The 27,550-nt window shown below is 42.2% G+C and overlaps 1 long non-coding RNA gene across 1 annotated transcript; it reads right to left on the reverse strand.

Moving 5' to 3' along the window:
• Positions 1–5,263: 5,263 nt before the first annotated feature.
• Positions 5,264–26,846, reverse strand: LOC122945810. Its single transcript, XR_006391151.1, has 4 exons — positions 26,743–26,846; positions 13,784–13,812; positions 9,023–9,333; positions 5,264–5,600 (listed from the first exon to the last, which is right to left on the reverse strand). It is a non-coding gene; the product is annotated as an uncharacterized LOC122945810 (long non-coding RNA).
• Positions 26,847–27,550: the final 704 nt, after the last annotated feature.

Consider the following 27,550-nt stretch of genomic DNA (forward strand, 5'->3'; position numbering starts at 1 on the left):
GGGCATAAATACTGTGAAGGGGCACATAATCTGGCATTATTACTGTGAGAGGACACGTAATCTGGCATAACCACTCTGAGGGGGCACATATGTGGGCATATTTACTTTGAGGGGGCACATAACTGGGCATAAATACTGTGAGGGGCACATAATCTGGCATTACTACTGTAAGGGGCATATAATCTGGCGTTACTAGGTGAGGGGCACATAGTCTGGCATTACTACTGTGAGGGGGCACATAATCTGGCATTACTACTGTAAGGGGACACATATTTGGCATAACTACTATGAGGGGGCACATATCTGGGCATAATTACTGTGACGGGAACAAAGGTGGGCATAACTACTGTGAGGGGCCACAAGGTGGGCATTAGTACCGTGTGGTTGCACTTAGGGGAAATGTCCTAGATTACCCTGCTACACATTGGCATGGCTCAGTGTTACAGGCCAGCACAGCGCCCCCTGCTGGTGATTTCACAGGGGCAGTCACCATCCCTTCCTTATGTGATTATTCTTTTTTTCTCACCACAGGGACTTTGTTCTGGATCCAGCGGACATCACGCCGACGCCAGCGACACCCTGGATGAGGTAGGACCAGATTTTATTAGGACTGGGTGAGTGTAGCCATGCATTGGGCTTAGGGCTCTTTAACACAAGCGGATCCCGTGCGAGGAATCCGCTGCGTAAATGAGAGCCAAGCCCCGTTCCGGACAGCAGAGACACAGAGCATTAACATGATTGATAAGGCTCCATGCCTCTCTGTGATCTCTTTACTACAAAATCACAGAGACATAAAGTTGTCACCATGATTTTGTAGTAAAAAGATCACAGTCAATCATGTTACTGCTCAGTGTCTCTGCTGTCTAGAATGGGGCTTGGCACTTAGTCATGCAGCGGATTAGCCACACGGAAAGAGCCCTTAGTAAGAAAATCTGCCGGTTCTTTGCAAAAATGTTTGCACTGTGGCCCATAACACTATAGTTACACCACTGGTAGGGGAGGTAGTGGGGGGGGCTAAGAGGCAGGTTGGGGGGGGCAACGGGGAGGGGGCCCCATAGATCAGTTTCGCACCGGGGCCCCATGGATTGTGTGTACGCCACTGGCCTTTAGGTATTTAATTAAATGTACCTTGAGAAATTATGTCAAAGGAAAATTTTCTCTCCAGTTCTGTGATGCATAAACTGGCAAGACTGCAGGATACAAGATGTGAGCTCACAGGAGGAGGAGTTAGAAGATGAAAAGCAAAATGAAATTACAACCATAGATAACTTACATAAAACACATAACAATGGCCACTAGATGGCAGTAAAGTGGATAACATATATATAGCGGATAACAGATATAACACTGAATACAATTACATTAATTCTAGTTGAAAGCCATTAGTTGGGACAGCCCAATATCACATATGTATACCATTTACACTGTTTCCAGGAACAATTCCCCCATGACAACCACAATGCATTTAGTACTTCCATGCTGCTACAATTCCCTCCATTGAAGCCACAAAGGCCGCCAGGAAGGTCACAATACCCCACTTGCTAGCTACAGTGCCACCCCATTACAACCACAAAGCCCCAATGTACTTAGAGATAGAAAGGCAGAAGTGAGTTAAAGATCACGGCTGCTTTTACTGCTCGTTTTCAATGATGTCTTAATGACACAGACACAACTGAAACATCTGGGACATTTGGTAAAAGTCTTGTGGCAAATGCCCCTGATGACCAGGTCTAGCTGTGCCACTGTGCAAACAAGCTTCCAAGTCTCAAAACAGCCAAAATTTTTGAAAATATGTATATGTAACTTATAGGCATTCTTCAGTATACAGGGTCATCTGAGTAGAGATGTTTAATCTATTATGTATTTGCTGCTGGTAATATCCAGGATTTTTATATCTGTTATAGAAGGGAAATATTTCAAACATCTAAAACCTTTAGGCCTCTTTCACACAGCAGGACCTGCGCTGACGTCACCATGCTCCCCATGTGGTGAGCACGATTACTTCATCAAAGGTCCTTTTGCAGGTCCTGAAAGAAGAAGAAAGAAGAAATGGCGTCTGCGCAAACAAGAGAATGAGGTGAGTTGTTTTTTTTAACCCCTCAAGCCACATTTTAGTAAGCATTCTGTATTAAGAATGCTATTATTTTCCCTTAAAGCCATGTTATAAGGGAAAATAATAAAATGATTAGAACACCTAACCCAAACCCGAAATTCTGTGAAGAAGTCTGGATTCGGGTCTGGGTACCACATTCAGTTTTTTCCACACGAGTGCAATGCATTTTGCACGCGCGTGCTAAAAAAAACTGAACATCGGAACGCAATCGCAGTCAAAACTGACTGAAATTGCGTGCCTACTCGCGTGGGTTTCCTGCAATGCACATGTGACGTTTCCGGAGCAAATTCAGGACGCCCGTGTGAAAGAGGCCTTAGGGTTTGTTTTTGTAGAAAGTCCAGACAATGATACTTTAACCAGTGAGAATTTCAGTCTTAAAGGGTCACTAACTTTTCGAAAAACTTTTGATATGCCAGAAAGACATAGTAAAAGTTTGTATCACCTTATATCTGAATGCTGAGATCCCCACCAGTCCCTAGAACAAGGAGAGAGAAGTGCAGGCACATCACTCTCATCTCACTGCATGAGACATGCTCCATAGAAGTTCCATCCTCAGCAGTAAGGAAAGAGAGTGCAATATTCATGCTTCTATCCCCTCATTCTAGGGATTGTTGGGGGTCCTCACTGATCTAAACTTTTTATATGTCTCTATGACATATCAAATGTTTTTTTTTTTAAGTTAGTGACCCTTTAAAATAAAGTTTTCTCACACCCTCCTCTATCTTCAGAACAGGGTCCCCCAACCTCCATTCTGCAACAAGCAAAATGTTTGTTTGCATATTTTTGAAAAAAATCTGTTTGATCTCTTCCTAGATCATGCATAGGTCACATTAATTAGAATGTGAACTGAGTATAATACTCACAGTGCAGCATACGGTTGCTTTGATAACTGCACCAACCTGGATCATCTCTCCACTCCAATTTCTGATTGTACAACCCACATATTGGAAACAGCAATGTGTGCAAGTTAATAAATGCTCAACATACACTGTATTTAAAAGGACATTCCAGTAGCTAAAAAGTATTCCCTAGCTACTGGATAGGGGATAACCAGCTGATTGGTGAAGGTCCAAATGCTGGTCCCGTACCCCCATTTGGATGGACTGACAAGTCAAACATGTGTTTTGCCACTCTATTTATTCTCTATTGGACTATCGGGAATAGCTGACCACTGTGCTCTGCTATCTCTAACAGTCCCATACAGAAGAAATGGAATGGCAGGGTGTTAGCTATCAGAATATACCTTTAAAGCGTACCTGAGTTTTTTGGTTTTTTATAAGTTTGCATAATGGTAGAATCATAACTGTGAAGGAACAGGTCTTTTTTAGGCTTACCTAATGTCTTCCACAGCCATATTATTCTACGTTTTAGCTGTACAGCTAGATACATTTCTCTCACAAGCAGTGGGTGTCTCCCTTCTATGGAATCTTCCAATACTGTACTGCAGTGATCGCACTTCCCACTATATTTGTTTTTTGTCTAGAGAGCTCAAAAAGTAGATAAGAAGGGGGAGATCAGATTTATAGGCACACTTTGATGTGACATCAGAGGAGGCAGGAGAAAGACTTGGGAGGTTTGGGGAGGAGAAGACATCTGTGAAGGGAAGTGGGCTTGGGCACATTTAAAAGCGTCCAGCTGGGCACTTGTGAGCTGTTTTTCATAGTAATAAAAGCGCTTTTCCTGGACATGGACAGTAACACCCATAATGGTAAATGTACGGTTATAATGCTTTTACAATGTTCTGATGGCCATTGCTGGTGATTATATTAGTAATATTTATGTGACAGGCTCGCTTTAATGTTAATGACCGGCCAGCTTGTATTTGTGCTTATTCTCTCTCATACATACAGATTTAGGGCTCATGCACATGACCGTGTGCCGGCCGTGCCCTTATTGCGGCTCACAAACAGCAGGTCTGCAATATATGGGCCCCGGCCATTTTTTTTGCACTGCATCACGGATGCGGACCCATTCACTTGAATTGGTTCGCAATCTGGAAGGTCTGGTGTGGAACAGAGGCACGGAACCACTATGGAGAGCTTCCGTGGGGTTTCTCTCCAAGCCTCCGCACTGCAAAAAAGTAATGCAAGTAGTGCATTTAAGTTGAATGGATCTGGATCCATCTGTGTAATCTGCATATATGTTGCACGTACATGGGGAACGCAAATTGTGGTCCCGAATATACGGAACAGCCAAACAACGGCCATGTGCATGAGGCCTTACTCTAAACATAAGTATCTTCTAGGCCAGTGGTGGCAAACCTATGGCACGGGTGCCACAGGCGGCACTCAGAGCCCTCTCTGTGGGCACCCGCACCCTCGATATAGTCTATGGTGCGCCAATATGCATTAGACTTTTTCTGCCATTTTTTTCAGCACAGGGCACGCTATGTACGACACAGGCAGAGCATTGAATGTAGTAGGTTATTATAGCTAAATGATGAAAGATATACTATATTGGTGTTTAGGTTAAATTGCTGTTTTGGCACTTTGCAATAAATAAGTGGGTTTTGGGTTGCCGTTTGGGCACTCGGTCTCTAAAAGGTTCGCCACCACTGTCCTAGGCCAACTCTGTTGAACCTTTAGTAGCATTTAGTAGGATTCACTGTACAGTAGCTGCGACTACAATGTCCGTCACCCTATAATGATGCATCCGATTATAAATCATAAGCACAAAATTAGGTTTTCACCATCAGTACACATTGTTCACTTTATTGCTGCACAATATGGCTTCCATCGAAATGTACAATATTTTTTTTCTGTTGGATTCTTGCGTTTTCCATCAGAACAAAAAAATTCGGTATGCCTCCGTGTGAAATGGAGGCAGAGGCAATTAGAGAAGGAACTCACTTGTGCCATGTTACATCCGTACATACAACACAGAGTTTATAGAGAACTGTAATAAGGTATTTTCCAGTAGACATCACATTTCAGTAGTTCTCGAGTGTCGACTAACAGGTATTTTGAAGGGGTTCAAGGAGAAAATGTACCTGCTCATAGATTATAATAAAAATTTACATTTTGCAACTAATAGCTTTTTCTAGCGGAGGTCAGGATAATTTTCTTTGTAACATGAGCTCTCCAAAGTGTTTTTCTGTCCCCAGCTCGCAAAGCGATAGCACAATGAATATAAAATATGTATAAAATAACATTTTGGAAAGAATTACTTTATTCAACCACACAGCAAATGATCACACCACTTGTATGTCAATATATTGAGGGTTACAGACACGATAAAAGGTTCTGTGGAGCAGCACCACAACAAGAAGAGAGCATATTTATTCTGGATACACAGGAATTACAAAATGATTTTGAGATGAGCGTTGTTGTATTAATTTATTGTTCTCTCCTACGTTTCTTATTATCATGTTGTAGGATACATGTGATTTACGTATACTGTATTTAGAAAATTTGATGGGTCAGATTCATAATAGCCATCCTGAAGCCATTTAGTCTGAGTCAGAACTGCTAGAAGATCCACCTCCGTGCTGTAATGAGAAAAACAGGGCGTTTACTTATACTACTGACATAGTAATCCGTTATCTCATGAGGATAGATAGATTTGTCTATTTGTCCCGACCACCCTAGAGAAACACAGCCGAGCATGCATTCTGAATACACAGACACCTTTGGTGATGTTTTATTTACCCTGAAAAGAAAAGGATCAGGCATTTTAAAAATCTAACCACCCGATCCCTCTCTTCTTCAACATCTGCTCTCGAGGGAAAGTCAGGAGAGTTGGGTTCAGCGGACATTTATCTAATATATTTTGCCAGCTGTCACTAACCTGTCAACAAACTTTGCATTAATCAATAGTACAGTGTGTGTACATGAGGAGCAACACCATTTCTGGCCATTATATCATTTGTCTCTGCCCTTTTTTTTTAGCAGTTTTCCTCTGTGTGTAGTGAATTCCTAATTTGCCAGATATGGTGGGTAGAGGCTAGTTGCTATCCACTGCATACAGAAAGTAGACTACACCTATAAATGAGGGCCAATAACATTCCTGACAAGCAGGTGCAAATATTTCAATAGACACCGATATATAACCTCTAGCACAACATTTTATATGAAAAAATATCAATATTTTATTAAATATGAGTTAGAAAAATACAAACATATGATATCGAGAAATCAGCCACATGGAGCTGCCACTATATTGGTCACATAGACACTATTGGTAGTAAGTAATGGCAGTAAATGTAAATACAGACCAAAGTACTGCAAATAGTATATAACAGTATACAGACCAAAAAGTAAGCGGCTCCTAAACACCCCAACACGTGTTTCATGTCAGCTTCCTAAGTGGAAATCAATCATTTATTTCCCCTGAGGAAGCTGATGCGAAACACTTCTTGGGGTGTTTACTTTTTGGTCTGTATACCGTTATGTACTATTTGCAATGCCATACTTTGGTTTCTATTTACATTTACTGCCATTAGTTACTACCAATAGTGTCTATGTGTATGCAGTGTGCTTGAGGTTATTTATCGGTGTCTATCTATCTATCTACACAGAGAGTAGAGCAGAATGTCCTTCCTAACCCGCTCTTACGTGGAAGTAGCCCAAGGATCATGAAGGATATTACAGAGAAGTAATGACCTGTATGATTGTGAATAAAGCACTTGTATTCATCAGCCCATGTAGCTCCAGCACTCTGCTTGTCTGTGTGTGCTCCTGCTCATTCCTCCTCCCTCCCCACTTCATATACTTGCATTGACATGTAATATGACCCTCATGTGGCTCTGCTCCTATCTCAGACATATTTAAGGAATTTTTCAAAGTGAAAAGCAATTAGTAAGGGAAGGGGGTATAAACAGCTGATAACATGAGAACTAGACTTTTCTCACTAAGACATATTATACAAAGTTTCTTGTGGTCACTTGTACTATTGCTTTATGCAAAATTGTGTGAAAAGTTAGTTTGCATTAAGGAAGTATAGCAACACGCAATATTTTCCCATACTATGAAGCCGTAGGTACTTCCTGTACATGGGTGTGCCTTCAAATCTAATGGAATCCATAGGGGATCAGAGAGAGAGAAAAATTGCAACATTTCATTGGCTGATGAAAGATATGTCTATAATACGTTGCTGTATATAGAGAGGTACAGTATGGTCCTGTAGACTTTAATAGACACCGTATTACTGCTACATACATCTCAGAACAAGTACTGTATATCCATGAGTCCTTACTTTTTTATCAGTTCAACTCACACACTATATGGATAAAAGTATTAAGATACACCTCTTATTCAGAGGTTTCATTCAGTGCCAACGACACAAGTGTATAAAATCCAGCCTCTAGCCATGCAGTCTGCCTTTACAAACATTTGTGAAAGAATAACACATTCTGAAGGGATCACCGAATTCCAGCGTGGTCCTGTAATAGGATGCCACCATTTCTAGATATTTATAACTGTGAATTGTATTATTGCAAAGCGTTTAGGAACCACAGCATCTCAGACACAAAGTGACAGACCACGTAAATTTACAGACTGGGGTCATCAAGTGCTGAGGTGCATAGTGCATAAAAGTTACCAATGCTCTCCAAAACTCAATAACTGCAAAGTTCCAAACCTTCTCTGTTATTAACATCAGCACAAAAACTGTGCACCAGGAGCTTCATGACATGGGTTTCCATAGCTGAGCAGCTGCATGCAAGCCTTACATCACCAAGCATAATGCCAAGCATCAGATGGAGTGGTGTAAAGTACATTGCCGCTGGACTCTGAAACAGTCGAAATGTGTTCTGTGGAGCGACCGATCACACTTCTGTAACTGGCAGTCTGATGGATGGGTCTGGGTTTTGATGAATGCCAGGAGAATGTTACCTGCCTTCGTTGTGCTAACTGCAAAGTTTTTAGGAGGATAATTATATGGGGTTGTTTTACAGGGGTTGGCCTAGGCCCATTAGTTCCAGTGAAGGAAAATGTTTATGCTTCAGCATACCAAACCAAGGTCCATAAATACATGGTTAGTTGCATTTGGTGTGGAAAAACTTGACTGTTAGCACAAAGCTTGACCTCAACTCCATCGAACACCCTTGGAATGAACTATAATGTACAGTAGATTGTCCAACATCATTCTCTGACCTCACAAATGCTCTTTCTGGATAGATGGGCAAAAAGTTCCACAGACCGTATTAATATCTATGAACTTAGAATTGGATGTCATAAAAGCTCCTGTAGGTGTAATGTAAGTGTCCCAATACTTTTTTCCATATAGTGTATATGCTTCACTTTATGTGTAAAGATATCATAACGTGTAAAGTAGAATGCCTAATATGAAAAGACCGGAAGTTCCGTTGTGAGGAATATTTATCATTACAGATAACTTTTTAAGGTTTGGGGGGTACTATCTCTCTTTGGGGAGAGCTCTTTAATTGGCGTGAGGAGGCTTATAGGCCATACATGCTCCTCTGGAATTCTGAGAAGAAGGTATGCAAATGAGCTCTTAGCAAGCTTTGCCTCTAATGCCACCAGATGTAAGGCAACTATCCTATAAGTCAATGTTTGAACCTGGTGGCATCAGAGGCAGAGATTGCTAAGAGCTTATTTGCATACCTTCTTTCCAGATAACTTTTTGCAAATGAAGCAGGAAGCAGCTGGTGCAACAGAATTCTGGACATACTTCTGTGATACATAATATTAAGTCATTTACACCAGCATTTTGTACCCAGGTATGATGAAAATCCATAATAATTTTGACACAGCTCTAGTGAGTTTATTAGCCATACTATTTTGATCCATGTGTTTTTTTAACAAATCATACAGGTTTTAAAACAAGTTTAAAATAAAAAATATTTTATAGCTATGCTATTTTTTATTTTATTTCATGTCACTTTTAATAAATGTGCCCCAGTGTCTTTTAAATGATGATAGGTAATTCATGATACATTATGATCCCTACCTTCTTATGCCCATGTCCGTGTCCATGTCCATGTTTTTTGTGTTTCTTATGATGATCTCCATGTTGATGGGGAGGGCAGCCAGGTGCACCATAGCCAGGTTGACCATGTTGACCATGTTGACCGTGATGGCCATGGGATCCATGTCCTGGCTGAGGGGCATATCCACCAGGGTATCCACCTGTTGGTGGTGGGTAAGTAGGCCCAGGATATCCTGGATATGGGTTAGTGCCTGGAGGGCATTGGCCTGGATAAGGTCCTTGTTGAGGAGGACAACCTGGTGCTGGGTATCCAGGCTGCCCATAAGGTGTCCCTGAAATATAAAATAGAATTTTAAGTTAAGGAAACTATTAAAACACATGGAGCCTATTCCAGTAAAAGATAAAAAATGTTTATGACAAAGTGTAGATATGTAAAAGGAGATTTTTATCAGTTGACGTATTAGCATAATATCCTGAAAGACCTTTCACAGGCCAACAGAGCACTGATCAGAGAAGAGGCAGTAGATATCCAAACATTGCCTGATTGCATTTACAGTGTTGCTTGAAAGTCTGTGAACCCTAAAAAAATGTATTTTATTTCTGTATAAATGTGAGCTAAAACTATATCAGATTTTCACACAAATCTTAATAGAGATAGAGATGACCAAATCAAAGAAATGAGTCAAAAATGTTAGATTTGGCCATTTATGTATTGAGTAGGTGAACCTTTAGGATTGCCAAATAATTTAAAGGCAAAATTATATGTGTTTTCAACCAATGGGATAACAATCAGGGGTGACTGGGCAATCTTTTTGTGAGGGGTTTTCTGATATTTTAATACTGATCAGCTGACCAAGGACCCTCGCCGATCAGCTGTTTGAAAAGGCACTGCATCTGCTGTTAGCGCTTCACAGTCCCATAGAAGGGAATGGGACTGAGAAGCTATACTATGTATGGCGCTGTGCTTGGTAAGCTGTGAGGAGGCCACAGAGCCCACAGGAGCGCCAGTGCCTTCTCAAACAGCTGATCGGGTCCTGGGTGTTGGACCTCCACAGATCAGATACTGATGACCTATCCAGGGATTAGGTTATTCAGTTATAAAATCTCAGAAAACCCTTTTAAAGAACAGCACTCTATCAAAGTCTGATCTTCACAACACGCTTGTGGAAGTGTATCATGGCACAAACATGGAGCTTTCTAAGGACCTCAGAAGATGAGTTATTTATGCTTATCAGGCTGAAAAACATTACAAAACTCCACCAATCCAGAGTCAGACAGATAGTGTACAAATGGAAGAATTTCAAGACCATCATTACCCTCCCTAGGTCAACAAACAAAGATCACACCAAGAGCAAGACGTAATAGTCCGCAAGGTCATGAAGGACCAAACGTAACCTCTAAGCAACTAAAGGCCTTTCTCACATTAGCTAATATTAAATGTTCATGAGCCCACCATCAGGAGGACACTGAATAACAATGGTGTGCATGGCAGGATTGCAAGCAGAAATCCACTGCTCTCCAAAAAGAACATTGCTGCCCATCTGCAGTTTTATAAAGATCAATTGGACAAGCCAGAAGGTTATTGGAAAAATGTTTTGCAGATGGAAGAGACCGAATGAGAACTTTTTGGTTTAAAAGGGTTATATCTGGAGAAAGGAAACCATAGCACTCCAGCATAAAAACCTCATCCTATCTGTGAAGCACGGTGATGGTAGTATCATGGTTTCGTCCTGCATCTGGGCCAGGGAGGCTTGCCATCATTGATAGCAAAAGATTCTGAATTATACCAGAAAATACTAAAGGAAAATGTCAGAACATCTGTCTATGAGCTGATTCTCAAGAGAATGTGGGTCATGCAGCAAAACAACTAGTCGCTCTACTAAAATAAAAATTAAAGAAGAATAAAGTTAACATTTTTGAATGACCAAATCAAAGTCCTGACCTTAATCCAATAGAAATGTGGTGGAAGGACCTGAAACGAGCAGTTCATTGGAGGAAACCTGCCAACATTGCAGAGCTGAAGCTGTTTTATACAGAGGAATGGTCTAAAATTCCTCCAAGCCGATGTGCAGGACTAATTAACAATTACTGGAAATGTTTTATTGCAGTTATTGCTCACAAGTGGGTCACACCAGATACTGAAAGCAAAGGTTCTCATACTTTTGACACTTACAGACATGTGATATTGGGGCATTTTCCTCAATAAATAAATGACTAAGTCTAAGGCCTCCTGCACACGACCGTTGTGTGCACCCGTGGCCGTTGTGCCGTTTTCCTTTTTTTTTCGCGGACCCATTGACTTTCAATGGGTCCGTGGAAAAATCGGAAAATGCACCGTTTTGCAGCCGAGGCCGTGATCCGTGTATCCTGTCCGTCAAAAAAATATGACCTGTCCTATTTTTTTGACGGACAACGGTTCACGGACCCATTCAAGTCAATGGGTCCGTGAAAGAACACGGATGCACACAAGATTGGCATCCATGTCCGTGATCCGTGGCCGTAGGTTGCTTTCATACAGACGGATCCGAAGATCCGTCTGCATAAAAGCTTTTTCTGATCTAAGTTTTCACTTCGTGAAAACTCATTTCCGACAGTATATTCTAACACAGAAGCGTTCCCATGGTGATGGGGACGCTTCTAGTTAGAATACACTGCAAACTTTGTACAAGACTGCCCCCTGCTGCCTGGCAGCACCCGATCTCTTACAGGGGGATATGATAGCACAATTAACCTCTTCAGGTGCGGCACCTAAAGGGGTTAATTGTACTATCATATTCCCCTGTAAGAGATCAGGGCTGCCAGGCAGCAGGGGGCAGACCCCCCCCCCCCCCTCCCCAGTTTGAATATCGTTGGTGGCACAGTGTGTGCCCACCATCGCCCCCCCTCCCTCCCTCTATTGTATTAAATCGTTGGTGGCACAGTGTGCCAACCACCATCGGCCCCCCTCCCTCCCTCTATTGTAATAAATCGTTGGTGGCACAGTGTGCCAACCACCATCGCCCCCCCCCCTCCCTCTATAGCAGTAACATTGGTGACAGTGTGCGGCCTCCCATTCCCCCCCCCCATCATTGGTGGCAGCGGAGTTCCGATCGGAGTCCCAGTTTAATCGCTGGGGCTCCGATCGGTAACCATGGCAACCAGGAAGCTACTGCAGCCCTGGTTGCCATGGTTACTTAGCAATAGTACAACAGTATAAGATTCATACTTACCTGCTTGCTGCTGCGATGTCTGTGAACGGCCAATGATGGGGGGGGGAATGGGAGACCGCACACTGCCACCAATGTTACTGCTATAGAGGGAGGGGGGGGCGATGGTGGTTGGCACACTGTGCCACCAACGATTTAATACAATAGAGGGAGGGAGGGGGGCCGATGGTGGTTGGCACACTGTGCCACCAACGATTTATTACAATAGAGGGAGGGAGGGGGGGCGATGGTGGGCGCACACTGTGCCACCAACGATATTCAAACTGGGGAGGGGGGGGGCTGCCCCCTGCTGCCTGGCAGCCCTGATCTCTTACAGGGGAATATGATAGTACAATTAACCCCTTTAGGTGCCGCACCTGAAGGGGTTAATTGTGCTATCATATCCCCCTGTAAGAGATCGGGTGCTGCCAGGCAGCAGGGGGCAGTCTTGTACAAAGTTTGTAGTGTATTCTAACCTGAAGCGTCCCCATCACCATGGGAACGCCTCTGTGTTAGAATATACTGTCGGATCTGAGGTTCACGAAGTAGCTCATATCCGACAGTATATTCTAACATAGAGGTGTTCCCATGGTGATGGGGACGCTTCAAGTTAAAATATACCATCGGATTGGAGAAAACTCCAATCCGATGGTATAAAAGAACTCCAGACTTTACATTGAAAGTCAATGGGGACGGATCCGTTTGAAATGGCACCATATTGTGTCAACATCAAACGGATCCGTCCCCATTGACTTGCATTGTAATTCAGGACGGATCCGTTTGGCTCCGCACGGCCAGGCGGACACCAAAACGACTTTTTTTTCATGTCCGTGGATCCTCCAAAAATCAAAGAAGACCCACGGACGAAAAAACGGTCACGGATCACGGACCCACGGACCCCGTTTTTGCGGACCGTGAAAAAAAACTGTCGTGTGCAGGAGGCCTAATACTTTTTCCTCATTTGTTTGCCTTTGTTAACTTTATCTACTTTTAGTACTCTGGAGGGTTCACAGACATTCAAGCACCACTGTATATGCAGCAATGATCAGTAATGTATGGGGTGTATGGGGATGAATAATTGTTGCTATAATCACTCATCACCTTACAGTTTCCTTGATGGTTGGCAGCGCACCCAGGTTTACACAGGGTCACGTGCTGCCAAAAATGAGGATATTGGGTGACTCATGAAAAAAGCAATCACCTGACAAGCAAGCTTTTCCTTTGACTAGTGATCGCTGGGTACCTTTAAACAGGCCAATTATCAGGAATGAATACTTGTACATACATGTATCCCCGATAACTCTCCCAATCTTCAGCCAATGTAAAAGGCCCCATAAGGGGCTTTTCCTACAATGAAAACATTTTTCCCTATCCACATACTGTATAAGGGGATAAGCATCTGATTGTGAACATCTCACTGCTGGCACCCCTACTGATCACGAGAACCAGTTCCCATTGCTCCCGTATAAATGGAGCGGCAGGTCAAACATGATTTTTAAACTCATACAAAATATAAAGTTAGTCTTTAATGGCTGAAGTTGATCACTTATAAGAAATGTTCCTAACTAGGTTTAGCTTTGTAAATATGTTAATTTACCTTGGTTTGGGTTCCACATCGTGCAGTTTCTAGTAAGAAATAAAAATGATAATTATTAAAGATCTATTAATCTTTATAAGAATAGTAGTGAAAATAACTAATTGAAGCTACAGTTATATTTTCACATTATAATACATTTGTTACCTTAAAGAGCTACTGTACTTTCGCACAATTTTATTGGGGGTGGGAGGTCAAAGTTAGCTGAGATTGTGAGCCTGAAAAAACAACTGCTTCTGAATTCACAGGATACATGTGCCTTTCTCCAATTGTGATTTACCCCTCCTTATCTGTTCTGAAAGTATGTCACAGCAGTACAGCAGTATTTCACAGAAGGGGTACACCCCCTGCTTCTGAGTGAAATGTTTCTAGCTGTGCAGGTAGTGAAACAGGGAATAATATGGCTAAAGACTTTAGGGAAGCCCGAAAAAACATCTGTTCCTTCACAGTTATGATTGTACAGTCATGGTCAAAAGTTTTGAGAATTACATAAATATTGGAAATTGGAAAAGTTGCTGCTTAAGTTTTTATAATAGCAATTTGCATATACTCCAGAATGTTATGAAGAGTGATCAGATGAATTGCATAGTCATTCTTTGCCATGAAAATTTACTTAATCCCCAAAAAACCTTTCCACTGCATTTCATTGCTTTCATTAAATGACCTGCTGAAATCATTTCAGTAATCGTCTTGTTAACTCAGGTGAGAATGTTGACGAGCACAAGGCTGGAGATCATTATGTCAGGCTGATTGGGTTAAAATGGCAGACTTGACCTGTTAAAAGGAGGGTGATGCTTGAAATCATTGTTCTTCCATTGTTAACCATGGTGACCTGCAAAGAAACGCGTGCAGCCATCATTGCGTTGCATAAAAATGGCTTCACAGGCAAGGATATTGTGGCTACTAAGATTGCACCAGGAAAGTCCAGCAAGCGCCAGGATTGTCTCCTAAAGAGGATTCAGCTGCAGGATCGGAGTGCCACCAGTGCAGAGCTTGCTCAGGAATGGCATCAGGCAGGTGTGAGCGCATCTGCACGCACAGTGAGGCGAAGACTTTTGGAAGATGGCCTGGTGTCAAGAAGGGCAGCAAAGAAGGCACTTCTCTCCAAAAAAAACATCAGGGACAGATTGATCTTCTGCAGAAAATATGGTGAATGGACTGCTGAGGACTGGGGCAAAGTCATATTCTCCGATGAAGCCTCTTTCCGATTGTTTGGGGCATCAGGAAAAAGGCTTGTCCGGAGAAGAAAAGGTGAGCGCTACCATCAGTCCTGTGTCATGCCAACAGTAAAGCATCCTGAGACCATAAATGTGTGGGGTTGCTTCTCATCCAAGGGAGTGGGCTCACTCACAATTTTGCCCAAAAACACAGCCATGAATAAAGAATGGTACCAAAACACCCTCCAACAGCAACTTCTTACAACAATCCAACAACAGTTTGGTGAAGAACAATACATTTTCCGGCACGATGGAGCACCGTGCCATAAGGCAAAAGTGATAACTAAGTGGCTCGGGGACCAAAACGTTGACATTTTGGGTCCATGGCCTGGAAACTCCCCAGATCTTAATCCCATTGAGAACTTGTGGTCAATCCTCAAGAGGCGGGTGGACAAACAAACACCCACTTATTCTGACAAACTCCAAGAAGTGATTATGAAAGAATTGGGTTGCTATCAGTCAGGAATTGGCCCAGAAGTTGATTGAGAGCATGCCCAGTCGAATTGCAGAGATCCTGAAAAAAAAGGGCTAACACTGCAAATACTGACTCTTTGCATAAATGTCAGCCTTAGAAACGTATGAAGTGCGTGTAATTATATTTCACTACATCACAGAAACAACTGAAACAAAGATCTAAAAGCAGTTTAGCAGCAAACTTTGTGAAAACTAATATTTGTGTCATTCTCAAAACTTTTGGCCACAACTGTACAAAGAAGCACAGCCATTATTCAAACTTTTTTTTTTTTTTTTTAACTCAGGTACGCTTTAGGCTACTTTCACATCAGCGTTTTCCTTCATTGTCAATGGGGACAAAGCTAAACTGAATAGAGTGCATTCGTTGGAACTGAAGTAGAGTTCGGATCCAAGTTTTAAAGTGGTTTTCCACTTTAAATATCAAATACCGAAGTTATTTGCGAGACTTTGGGAACAACTGACTTCGCCTTATTGGAGGCAATACATTTTAATGCTGTACTGAGACAGATCACCGTACAGCATTAATCCGAAGTTTTGAGCGAAGCAACTTCGAATCTAGGCTCTGAAGCTTACTATGCTCACCACTAGTTGCATCCTTTGTCCCACTGGCATTTTTTTTTTTTTTTATCAACACAGCAGGTTATGGCATATACTCATCTCCTCTACTGGAAAAAACACCATTATAAAACGATTAAAATGCATGTGGGATGGAAAAAAAAACCCTGCAGTTTCAATGGTATTTTTTTGGGACCAAATTCATGTGTATACAGGTCCTAAAAGAGGCTGTTTTTTGTAACTCTTATAGTCCTTTTAAATAGGATGTGAGGACACTATTTCAGGATGAGAGCCATGTCAGTCATCTCCTCTTCTTGGATTGATGGATTGGTATTGCCAGCTATAGGAGCACATATAGGAAGTAAGCAGCTGACAGAAAGGGCTTTTCTGGGTTGTCCCATTATGGGGTACATGTACCATGGAATCTGTAGGGGAAAACACACAGCCGCCTGTATCCTCACCAGGCAAAGTCAGTTGTTTGCCTTGGATGATGATTCAACCTCTTTATAATAATGAGCATGAACAGTAGCAAAAAGAAATACTGACTTTATTAGGATTTTGTTCTGAATTAAATTTTCCAAGAAGGTACCATAAGCTTAATCTTTCTTGTGGACAGCCATACAGAATCACCCACTCCTCGGTCCGGACCATTCATACGTCTTCTGTCAGCCACACGCTTATACCTGTTGCCCATTTTTTTCAGGTTATTTAGAATTTTCAGCCAAATCGAAGACAAAGAAGAGGAAAATCGTTCCTCCTCAGGAATACCGGAAGTTTGAGAACTAGAAAATGTGCCAAAATGCGTATGGAATCCATATGCCCCAAAAAATAGCAACTTATCAGTGGACTCCTGTCTACGGTTATTAATGGCAAACTCAGCTAACAACAAGAATGAAGACCACCCCTCCTGGTTCTCCGAAACAAAACATCTCAAGTAAGTCTGTCCGTTCGACTGAGGATGAAAAGCTGAAGAAAAGGACAATTGTACCCCCAGTCGAGTACAGAACGCTTTCCAGAATCTGGCAACAAACTGAGTCCCCCGATCAGACACCACATCAGAGGGAATGCCATGTAGTTTCACGATGTTATCAACAAACACCTGTGCAAGAGTTTTGGCATTAGGTAGAGCAGGCAATGCTATAAAATGCACCATTTTGCTAAACCGATCAACTACCAACTGGATCACTTTTTTCCCCAAAAGATTTTGGTAAATCCGTGATAAAGTCCATGGACAAATGCATCCAAGGTCTGGACGGGATGGGTAATTTCTTTCAGCAGTCGACAGTTTTTTAGAGAAAAAAGCACATAGGTGCCATTTACAAGGTGAAGGACCTTGCGACAAAACTGCTCCCACCTCTACCTCGGATGCGTCAACCTCTACAATAAATGGCTGAGACACATCCGGTTGCACCAGAACAGGGGCTAAAGCAAAGCATTCCTTCAAAGCAGAAAAGGCTTGTAATGCCGCCTCAGACCAAACAGAGAAATTGACCCCCTTCGTAGTCATGTTTGTTAAAGGTTTAACCACAGTAGAATAGTTCAAGATTAATTTACGGTAGTAGTTGGTGAATCCCCAAAAAACAGCATAAGCGCTTTCAGATTTTCGGGTCGATCCCAGTCCAACACCGCACGGACTTTCTTGGGATCCATACGAAAACCTGAGGATGAGAGCAGGTAACCCAGGAATTGCACTTCCTGAACAGCAAAAACAAATTTTTCCATCTTCGCATACAATTTATTCTCTCTTAGGACCTGTAACACCTGTCTCACATGATCCTGATGAGTCTCCATGTCTGGAGAATAAATTAGTATGTCATTCAGATATACAACAACAAATCTCCCCACCAGATGATAAAAGATGTCATTGACAAAGTGTTAAAAAACCGCTGGAGCATTGGTTAACCCAAAAGGCATGACCAGATTCTCAAAATGACCCTCAGGGGTATTAAAGGCCATCTTCCATTTGTCCCCCTCTTTGATCCTTACCAAATTATATGGTGGTACCCACCATCGGAACCAGCCGCCTGTAGTGTGTGAATTCGTAAGACTGTCGTGACAGTGTCGTGCGGAGGTCAGCTACCTCCAATGACATTCTCTGCAGATGTTCGACCAGTACAGACATAGGATCCATTGCTGCACTGGCCTGAACGAAATGGCGTTTTTTTGGGGCGGTAGATAATGTCACAATCAGTGTAGGGAAAAACGACCACACTGAATACAGAAGGGAAGGTTAACAGTAACTGGGCCTGGAAAATAGGGAAGGAACAATCCTGAACAATCCTGATCCGGGCCCTAACTACCTATCAATATCAATAGACCTTGAAGGTAGGAATATTCATATGCAGGATACCTAGGCCCTTATTTCCTTATAAGGCCTGGAATAAGGTTAGGACCAGAGACAACCCATTCCTCCCCAGATAGACTTATGGAAATATCTGTCTCAGATCTAGATACAAACAACAGGGAATAATACAAAACACAAACAAACGCGACACTTAACTTCTGAAGAGAGGGACGAGCAGGAACACCAGAGATGACCTCACACCAGCTCAACCAAACTCAAATGAAACTATTTACCGCATAGTCAGAAGGGAGGGGTCAGACTATAAAGGGTAGAAGTGATGACCACTGAGCAACAGCTAAGAAAAGGGAAGTGGTCATTGACCCTGTCAATACTAAATCAAGAGAAATCAAGGAGGCTTTTAGATTCCTCCACGTTCAGCCAGTCTTCTTGTGGCTAAAAGTATATTAGACAGTCAGTGGATAACAATTTTACTGTAGGCCAGTGGAGTACAGGCCCCAAAAATTATGCATTCATCTGACAGAAAAGAACAAGTGATTATGTGGCTGGAGGTATATTAGGCGGTTAGCGGATAACAATTTTATTACAGGCCAGTGGAGTACAGGCCCCAAACATTAGGCATTCACCTGACAGAAAAGGCCTTTTATGCCGCTGTATATAAAAGGACCATTCTTTGTCCTGGGTGGTGGCAGATATGTGTGGGCTGGCATGAGGAAATTCAATTACACGTGGTCATCACAGGTGTTGAATTCCTCCAAGAGCCATGCCTCATTCATTTTTAGAAATGTGAGGTAGTGCACACTGTCGTGAGCTAGGCGAGAGCACTTATCGGTCACGATCCCCCCCCTGCTTCGCTGAACGTCCTTTCGGACAGTACACTTGATGAGTTAGAAAGTATTTAATAGGTATATCACACCCTCAATTAGTTTTATTGGGGGCAACAGGTATATCACACCAGTTGCAATTAGTTATTCCAATAGCATTTGTCCCTGCTGCACAATACAAATGCACTATAACAGGGATGCTCAACCTGCAGACCTCCGGCTGTTGTAAAACTACAACTCCCACCGTGCCCTTCTGTAGGCTGATAGCTGTTGGCTGTCCAGGAATGATGGGAGTTGAAGTTTTGCAACAGCTGGAGGGCCGCAGGTTGAGCCTGCCTGCACTATAATATACTTTCTATGTTAGAAAGCATATTATAAGTAGATTACACCCCTCAGTATGTCACACCTATCGATAGCACAACTATACCAGTCCTTAAAATTACTTTTGTGGCCCTATTAGCTAGCGTTTGGTGTCCCTAACAGTCTGTCCCTGCTCCACAAAGCAAGCTCTCCCTACACTGGCAAAACACAGAATGTAAAATGGCTGCCAGATCGGGTTCTGTCCATGTGCTGAAACGTCTTAATTGGCTGTCCTGTCCCACCTGATAGATGTGTCATGGGTCAAAGTTCAGCATAATGCAAAAATATGGCGCCAATAGATATCACCATGTGTTCGGCGAACCGCGAAAGAGCAAAGTTTGCCGCGAAACGACCCCTGGGCGAACCGCATCGCCATCTCTAATTATCAGCACTAGTGTTATCTGAGCTGTTACATAGGACTGCAGATAACATCTACTATAGTATCTGTACTCAGAGATTTATCACTGTGTTACCTGTGGTGTTACATAGGACACAGGTGATATCAATAACATTATCTGTACTTGTACCACCCCAGATCTTGCAGGGCAGTCTCGGATTTCGGTGGCTACTCCAGGGAGTTATTCTGATTGCCTGATTGGAGTCGGGAAGGAATTTTGGCTTCTACCTCCCAGTTTTTATTTTGGCCTTCCTCTGGATCAACTTGCAGGATGGGAGGCCGAACTGGATGGACAAATGTCTTTTTTCGGTACTATGTTACTATGTTACTTGGCTTTCATACCAATTTTTTATGGGAGGGGGCGCCATTTAAATTTTTGCCTCAGGCAGCAGAAGAGCTAGAATCGGCCCTGCAGACATCCAATATTTTTTTAGGGACAAATTATAAAACCATAATGAATGATAAGGATAATAAGTAATTCATGTCTATAGCTCAATATACTGATAAGAACTCATTACCAGCATTTACTGTGAGTTGTAAAATGATAACTACCACTAAAACAGTCTAGTCATGTACCACCAGTCTAAAAAAAAAAAAAATCACAGACACAATTTTTTTTTACGAACTGTCCAGACATTTCTGGATGGTTGGCAACCCTGCTTAGGGGGGAGGGTGGCCCGTTCAAAAATTTGCTGAGTCAGCCCAGTCAGTTCTAGTTACACTACTGGGTGTGACAAGTATAAAAGTATACTTTTTCCAATTCAAGTCACATTTAAGCTTCATTTATACAGTCAGATATCGAATCAGAAATTATTTTAGCTTCACTTACTTTTCTTTTACTAAATATAAACTAAACTATTGTATATGATACTGGAGAGCTGTGTAAAAGCACATATCTTGTATGAGCCAGCAGAAGTCTTACCTTCGAGGCATTTAGGCTTTAATGATCCCTGGCCAAACCAGTTTGTTCTCTGTCTAATCCTCACCTTTGCAATGCAATAAATTTGTATACAAACCCACCCATAAAACGAGGCATACTGGTTTCATTCCTTTAGCATAAAACATAAGGAAACCCCCTTCTCTTCAGTACATAGCCAGGAGGAGTATAGGGATGGGCTGCACATACCATGTTAATAGCTATAGATTATCAGTGTGAAAATGAGGCTACATCCAAAGTCGCTTCGTTCTAAACTTTGGATGAATACTGTACGAAGATCCATCGCTATACGGTATTAAAATGTACGGGCTCTGATGAGCTGAAGTTAGTTATTCGCTAACTCGCGCAAGACTTCGTTGATAAACTTCAGTAGTTGATTTTTAAAGTGGAGTTAAAGTGGAAAAGCACTTGAAAACTTGGAACCAAAGTCGGCTTCGGTTCCGAAGTACCAGTTGGAACCGAATATAAGTTTAAATTGGTTTTCCTACTTTAAAAATCAACAACCAAAGTTATTCAATGAAGTCTTATTCAACAAAGTCTCCTGGCCCCCGCCACTTCTTTGTGTCGAATACAGTGGAAAAACACCTGGGTGTTTAAAAGAATTGCAAAAAAAAGGGATTGTGCAACAAGTTTATGCCAAAAATAGGCATGAAACTGTTTGTATTGGAACATGTCCCCACAGAAATAACTCAGGGTGCCAGTATAAAATCTGAGTACAAGGACCTAGCCGACTGTGCGTGCCTTAAGCCTCATTCACACTTCCATGTCCGTGATCAAATCCATGAAAACATGGTCAGTGATGCATCCGTGAAGATGTCTGTGAAGGATCCGTGTTTGGTCCAAGTGTCTGTCCAATAATTTTCAAAGCATCTCATCCTAATGATCCGTGAAACACAGATGGCATCTATGGTTTTCACGGACCCATAGACTATAATTTGTGATGAGTAAATCGAAATCCACAAAGTGGACTTCAATGTAAATTTCAGGATAAATGCAATTTGCCGCAAAGCCGAATTTCCTCTGAAATAGTGTGAAAAACAAACAAGAAAAATACCTACCTGATCCATTTGCTCACGACAGGCCAGCCGCCACCATCATGGCTGACATCTCTGCACAGTGACGTATGGCGTCACCACGCCAGCCAGCTTGATTATGTCATCTTGGGCAGCGCAAGATTTCGCGCCAGACCTTCAAGCAAGATGGCGGCGGCCAGCCTGTTGTGCGCAATTGGATCAGGTAATTATTTTTTTCATTTTACACTGTATTATTGCTGTCAGATGCCACGATCAGCTTTGAACGCGGCATCTGAGGGGTACAATGACGGAGCGTGGCGCAATAGCCACTTCCTGTCATTGTATCCACTACTTACAAATAAATGCGCTTCTTGACAAAGTAAAGTTGAATGTAAAATTCAGCGAAGAAGCCGAATCGAATTTTATAAAACGTTGCTCATCTCTAGCTATAATGAACGTGATGGATCCGTGAACAAAATAGAGCATGTCTCCATGCTAAAACCATGGACCGTGCTAAAACACAGATGTGTGCATACACATAATAAAATGAATGGGTACATGTGCAACGGAGGCGATGGAGGCCAAGAAGGTGGAAGGGTCCCTTTAAGAAAAGGCTTAAGTACCCAGGTGTAGGAATGTCCGAGTGGTATAGGGTGGCCTAAAATGTCCCTTTATGTTGAATGAGAGTGTCACAGTGCTCCTACCTGGATATAGCTGGACCCCAGGCGTTGGCTCCGAAGCAGACAAATAGGGGGGGGAATAGTTAAGGAATTTGAAGAAATAATTGAGTCCAGACCTTGTGAGGAAGTTGTATAGCAGCTTTACTTTACATAAACGTTTCTCCAAACCGTTTCAGGCTTTGTCTTGGTCCCAACAGGCTTTGGCATTAAAACTCTGGCAGGCAAACTGAACTCTGCTACATCTGTTGCTCTCTGGCTCTGCTGTACTGACAGGCTTGCTGTATAACTCAGCTTCTTCTTTATGCTGCAACTTCTTTCTTTGTAGTCTATCTCTTGATTACGCCAGGGAACTCTGCTCCTGACTCCTGAGGCTCTAAGCTGTGGCCTCTACATCCAGCAGAGCTGAAGGTGCTCTGGCTGCCTTGGCTTGGCCTGGGCACGTCCACTCCTCCACAGAGGGGGGTTAGAATGGAATGGAAAGCCCCATTCTACCTAAATGTAGCTCTGCGTATTTGCTACCACCTGCTGGTGAACCAGGCACAATACATTTAAACACAACAGTTACATAAAAATAGAAATGCACATTGTGAAGGACTTGGAATAAATGCATAAGATGACATGAGGTTAACCAATAAAGACAGTAGCGGGGTGAAGAAATGGTAATGACACTCTGGGGCGTTACACATGTGCTGTCCATGGAGAACACGTACAGTACATGTCCGTGAATCACTGACGTGTGAGTGAGGCTTTAATAGGCATCTGTAAAATGGTCATGAGGACTTCTTGGACCATACACATTGGTATATGGTATTTCTGTCTGCAATGCCTTCAAACCACTGCCATATCATGTTCATTTGATAAAATTTGCATTAGCAGAGATTACAAAGTGCCAAAGTACATTACATGTGCAAAGAAATGTATGATATCATGGAAAAGTCTGACATTTGAAAGCTATAAGGACAAAGTCCATTATTTAGTTATATATCCCATTAAAAAAAATATATATTTATTCATCTTCATACAGCACAATGTTTGTCCCATCAGCTGTGTTGATTCTTTCCGGTTTTGGTTGGGTGCGGTCATTTCCCAACGCAAGCCTCATTCACACGTCAGTGTTCAGTCAGTGATTTCTGTAACAGCCCAGGGTGGTGTTCCCACTCCTTCACCCGGCTTCTGTGTCTACTAACATTAACCCCTTGGCTACCGGAGGTTTTATCATTTTTGTGTTTTCATTTTTCTTCCCTATTTTCCGTGAGCCATAACTTTTTTATATTTCCAGTCACATAGCTGTATGAGGGCTTATTTTTTCGGGACAAGTTGTACTTTCTAATGCCACCTTTAATTATGGCATTAAATGTAGTGGGAAAAAATTCCAAATGAGGTGGAATTGGAAAAAAACCGCAATCCCTCCACCGTTTTGCGGGTTTTGGTCCCACAGCGTCTCGTTTACGGCAAAACTGACCTATGCCCTTCATTTTCTGGGCCAGTACGATTGCAACTATACCCAATATGTATAGGTTTTTTATGTCTAAATAGTGTAAAAATACATTTAAACTTTGAGATTTTTTTTTTTAACCCACCATATTCTGACCCCCATAACTTTTTTATACTTATGTCTACTGAGCTGTTGAGGGGCTCATTTTTTATTTATACCATTTTGGAGTGTGTGTTACTTTTTGATCACATTTTATAAAAATTTTGGGGGGGAAGAGAAGCAATGAAAAAATGGCAAATCGTCCATTTTAACCCTTTTTTCTGTTACACTATTCGCCATAGTGGACTTTTTTTTCCCATTTAAATAGTATAGGTGGTTTCGTTTGCAGTGATACCCATGATGTTTATATTTATTGTTATTTAGCTATTTATTTTTTTATTATACGCAAAGGGGGGTGATTTAAACTCCTGAGGAAGCGATCACGCGCGAAACGCGCATCGAGGAGCGCCACCACCCTGTCTTTACCTTTCTTTCCATTGGTATGTTGCCATTCATGTCGCATTTGTAGGTTAGCGAGTATAATTGTTTGTTATTTCGCTGCTCTTAATATGCACTAGTCACTTTTTGGCACATTTTCTAATGCATATGCACTTTATATAAACTTGACCGCTTTACCCTGTATTGGGATCTGTTATTAACATCTTTAGAGGTCATCTTCATTGTTGCAACTTGTTATAGCTGAGAGTCCACAATTGAGGTGGTGTGTTTTTGTCCCTGCTCATTCACAAGCTAGTATTGTGAATATCATTTTTTAACTATTGTTATCAATAAATATTACATTTTATGATTCATTAATGGTGTGTTTTGCGGAGTGTACCGTTTATCTGAGACCGTATGGTGATTTAATTTTTTTACATTTTTTATATATTTTTTAGCCATTTTTAATTTTTTTGTGATCATTCTGTGGCTCGTATATGAGCTTATTAATTATTATTTTTAAATTTTCCATTTTGTTCTTTCAGGGATTTTTAAATTGCCATTGAAAGTCAATTTTGCTAATTTCTTATCCTGGCCTGCCATCTGGTGGCCAAAATAAGAATTGCAGCATGAACACTTTCAGCCTCATCAGCGAGGCTGAAAGTGTTCAGCGCAAGTACCGATGCCCCATTTGGCCACACAGGTTTTTGCGCATTTAGATGCCATGACCTCACTTAGTCACGGCATCTAAAGCATTTAATTACCGCGATCAGCATTATTGCCGTTCACGGTAATTAGCCGCAGGTCTCTGCTATATGAAAAAGCAGAGATCTTCTGGCCCTGACGCCCGCTGCACGTGCGAGTGGGCGCCATGTTCGCACATCGCTCCAGCACCACACATGTATGGCGCTGGTAGCAAATGGGTTAATGTCATCTATGCATTCTATTCCAGGTTCACCACACTGTGCAGTTCTAATGTTTGCAAGTGTTTATATGTAATGTGCCTGGTTCCCCAGCAGGTGGCAGCATAAATGGCAGAGCTATCTTAGATAGAATGGAACCTTCCATTCCATTCTAACCCCCCCCCCCCCCCCCTACCCCTTCCCCTTTGGAGAGGTGTGGGCGAGTACCACTACCTGCAGGAAAGGTGAGGACTAGTGAGTGTTAGTCTAACTTACCCCCTGCTAGGGGAAGGTGTGCAGGGCACATCTCTGCTGGACGTGTCCAAGCCAGCCAGAGCACCCTCAGCTCTGCTGGCAATCAATGCCAAAGCTTAGAGCCTCAGGAGCCAGGAGGAAAGTTCCCTGGCCTAAATTTAGAAACAGACCCTACAAAGAGAGAAGTGCAGCATACAGCAGAAGCAAAGTCATACAGTCAGCCTGTCAGCACAGCAGAGCCAGAGAGAAACAGAGTTGAGTTTGCCTGACAGTTTCATGCTAAAGCCTGCTGGAACCAAGACAAAGCCTGTAAACCATTTTGGAGAACATTTATGCAAAGTAAAGCTGCTGTTCAACTACATACAAGGTCTGGACTCAATGTTTCTTTCAAATCCCTCAATTATTCCTCCTATTTAATTTCTTTGGAGCCAAAGCCTGGGGTCCAGCCGTATCCAGGTAGGAGCACTGTGACACACATAAAGAGACATTTTAGGCGGCACTATACCACTCAGCATTTCCTATACTTGGGTCTCATTACATAGAGGGCCCTAGGGGGAGGCACCTGTTGCATTTACATCAGTGATTTTGAGCCAAAACCAGGTGCAGCTGTAAACACAGAACAGGTGCAGATCTTTCCCCTACACCTTATGTCTGTGGAGGCTCCAATCCTGGTTTTGGCTCACAATTACTGATGGGAAAAAACTGACATGTGAATGAGGCTTTAAACGCATGCTCAAGTCTCTTGTGTCACTGAAGCCAAGGGACACAGCAATCTATCAATAGTCAGCGAGCCATCATGTAATCTACAGCTTTTTCTACTGGATCAACAAACTTCACAAACTAACCTTGAACAAGTCATTCAGTAACTGGTTGTCTGAAATCTCTAGCCACATAAAGTATAGTTCATAGGATTAAAGATTCAGTAGATTTTTTTTTTTTAAATTTAGGAAATATATGGTACACAACATAATTGAGCAAGACTCCCTGCAGGAATTCACATGCACTTCTTGTACAAAATAAGAATTTGGTCTGCGTTTCGTAGAGCAGTCCACATAAATTGTAAGTTACTGATAAGTAGTCTGCATTCCAGTAGCTCACACCCTGCATGCATATCGGAGTACCATGTATACATACCGCTCACAGGAGTCAAGAGGTTCTGTTTCCTATTGAAGTAAACCTGCTACTTATATAATACTAATAGGATCCAAGGTGGGGGGAGGAGACACGGAACAGGTTCTATGGCAATTCTGAGTCATCTAGGAAGGAATGGCACGACACTCCCTGTTACAGCATCTAATACATGTCAAAACATATACAAATAGGACAACACATAAAAACCACAATAAAACAGGTGATATTCATAGTGTATACATTGCAATAAAAGGGGTTATTTCATAAGTGACGTAAAAAATTTAAATCAGACATCACATAGTACATGGCATCGGGGGTCATTTACCAAAGACCAACATTTTACTCCCGTCTTAGCAAAATCTTACGGCAGCGCAAGGGGAGTAGTTTTCTCCTACATATACACCAGGAAAAGAGGTTCAAATGTTAGAAAATTTGCCAGGATCTATGTGCCAGCCCCTGTCTCTCCAAAGTGTCGAATAAATAGCAAAAACACCCTTGCAACAAAATATTGTCAGACTGGTTTTTCAACCTTTCTTTACTTCTAAAACAGGCATAGCATGCTTCCTAAATGACACCCGATCTCTTTCGAACAAACCCAGAACCAGCCCTGTACCTCACATGGCTCCAGAGATCTCCCCATTTATTGTTCTGCTAGATATTTTTCAGGCTGGCAGCTCAGGAGGCGAGTCCTGTCTTCTGCAGCTTTCTCCCTGTAACTGTCACAGCTTAGCTTCTAACAGTAGATACTGCTGGTGACAGTTGAAGGATAGTACTGAGCATATGCGACCACCTCAGTGAGGTGGACAGATAA

Source organism: Bufo gargarizans, chromosome 8 (assembly GCF_014858855.1).
Source record: "Bufo gargarizans isolate SCDJY-AF-19 chromosome 8, ASM1485885v1, whole genome shotgun sequence".
In the NCBI taxonomy this organism is placed as follows: Eukaryota; Metazoa; Chordata; class Amphibia; order Anura; family Bufonidae; genus Bufo; species Bufo gargarizans.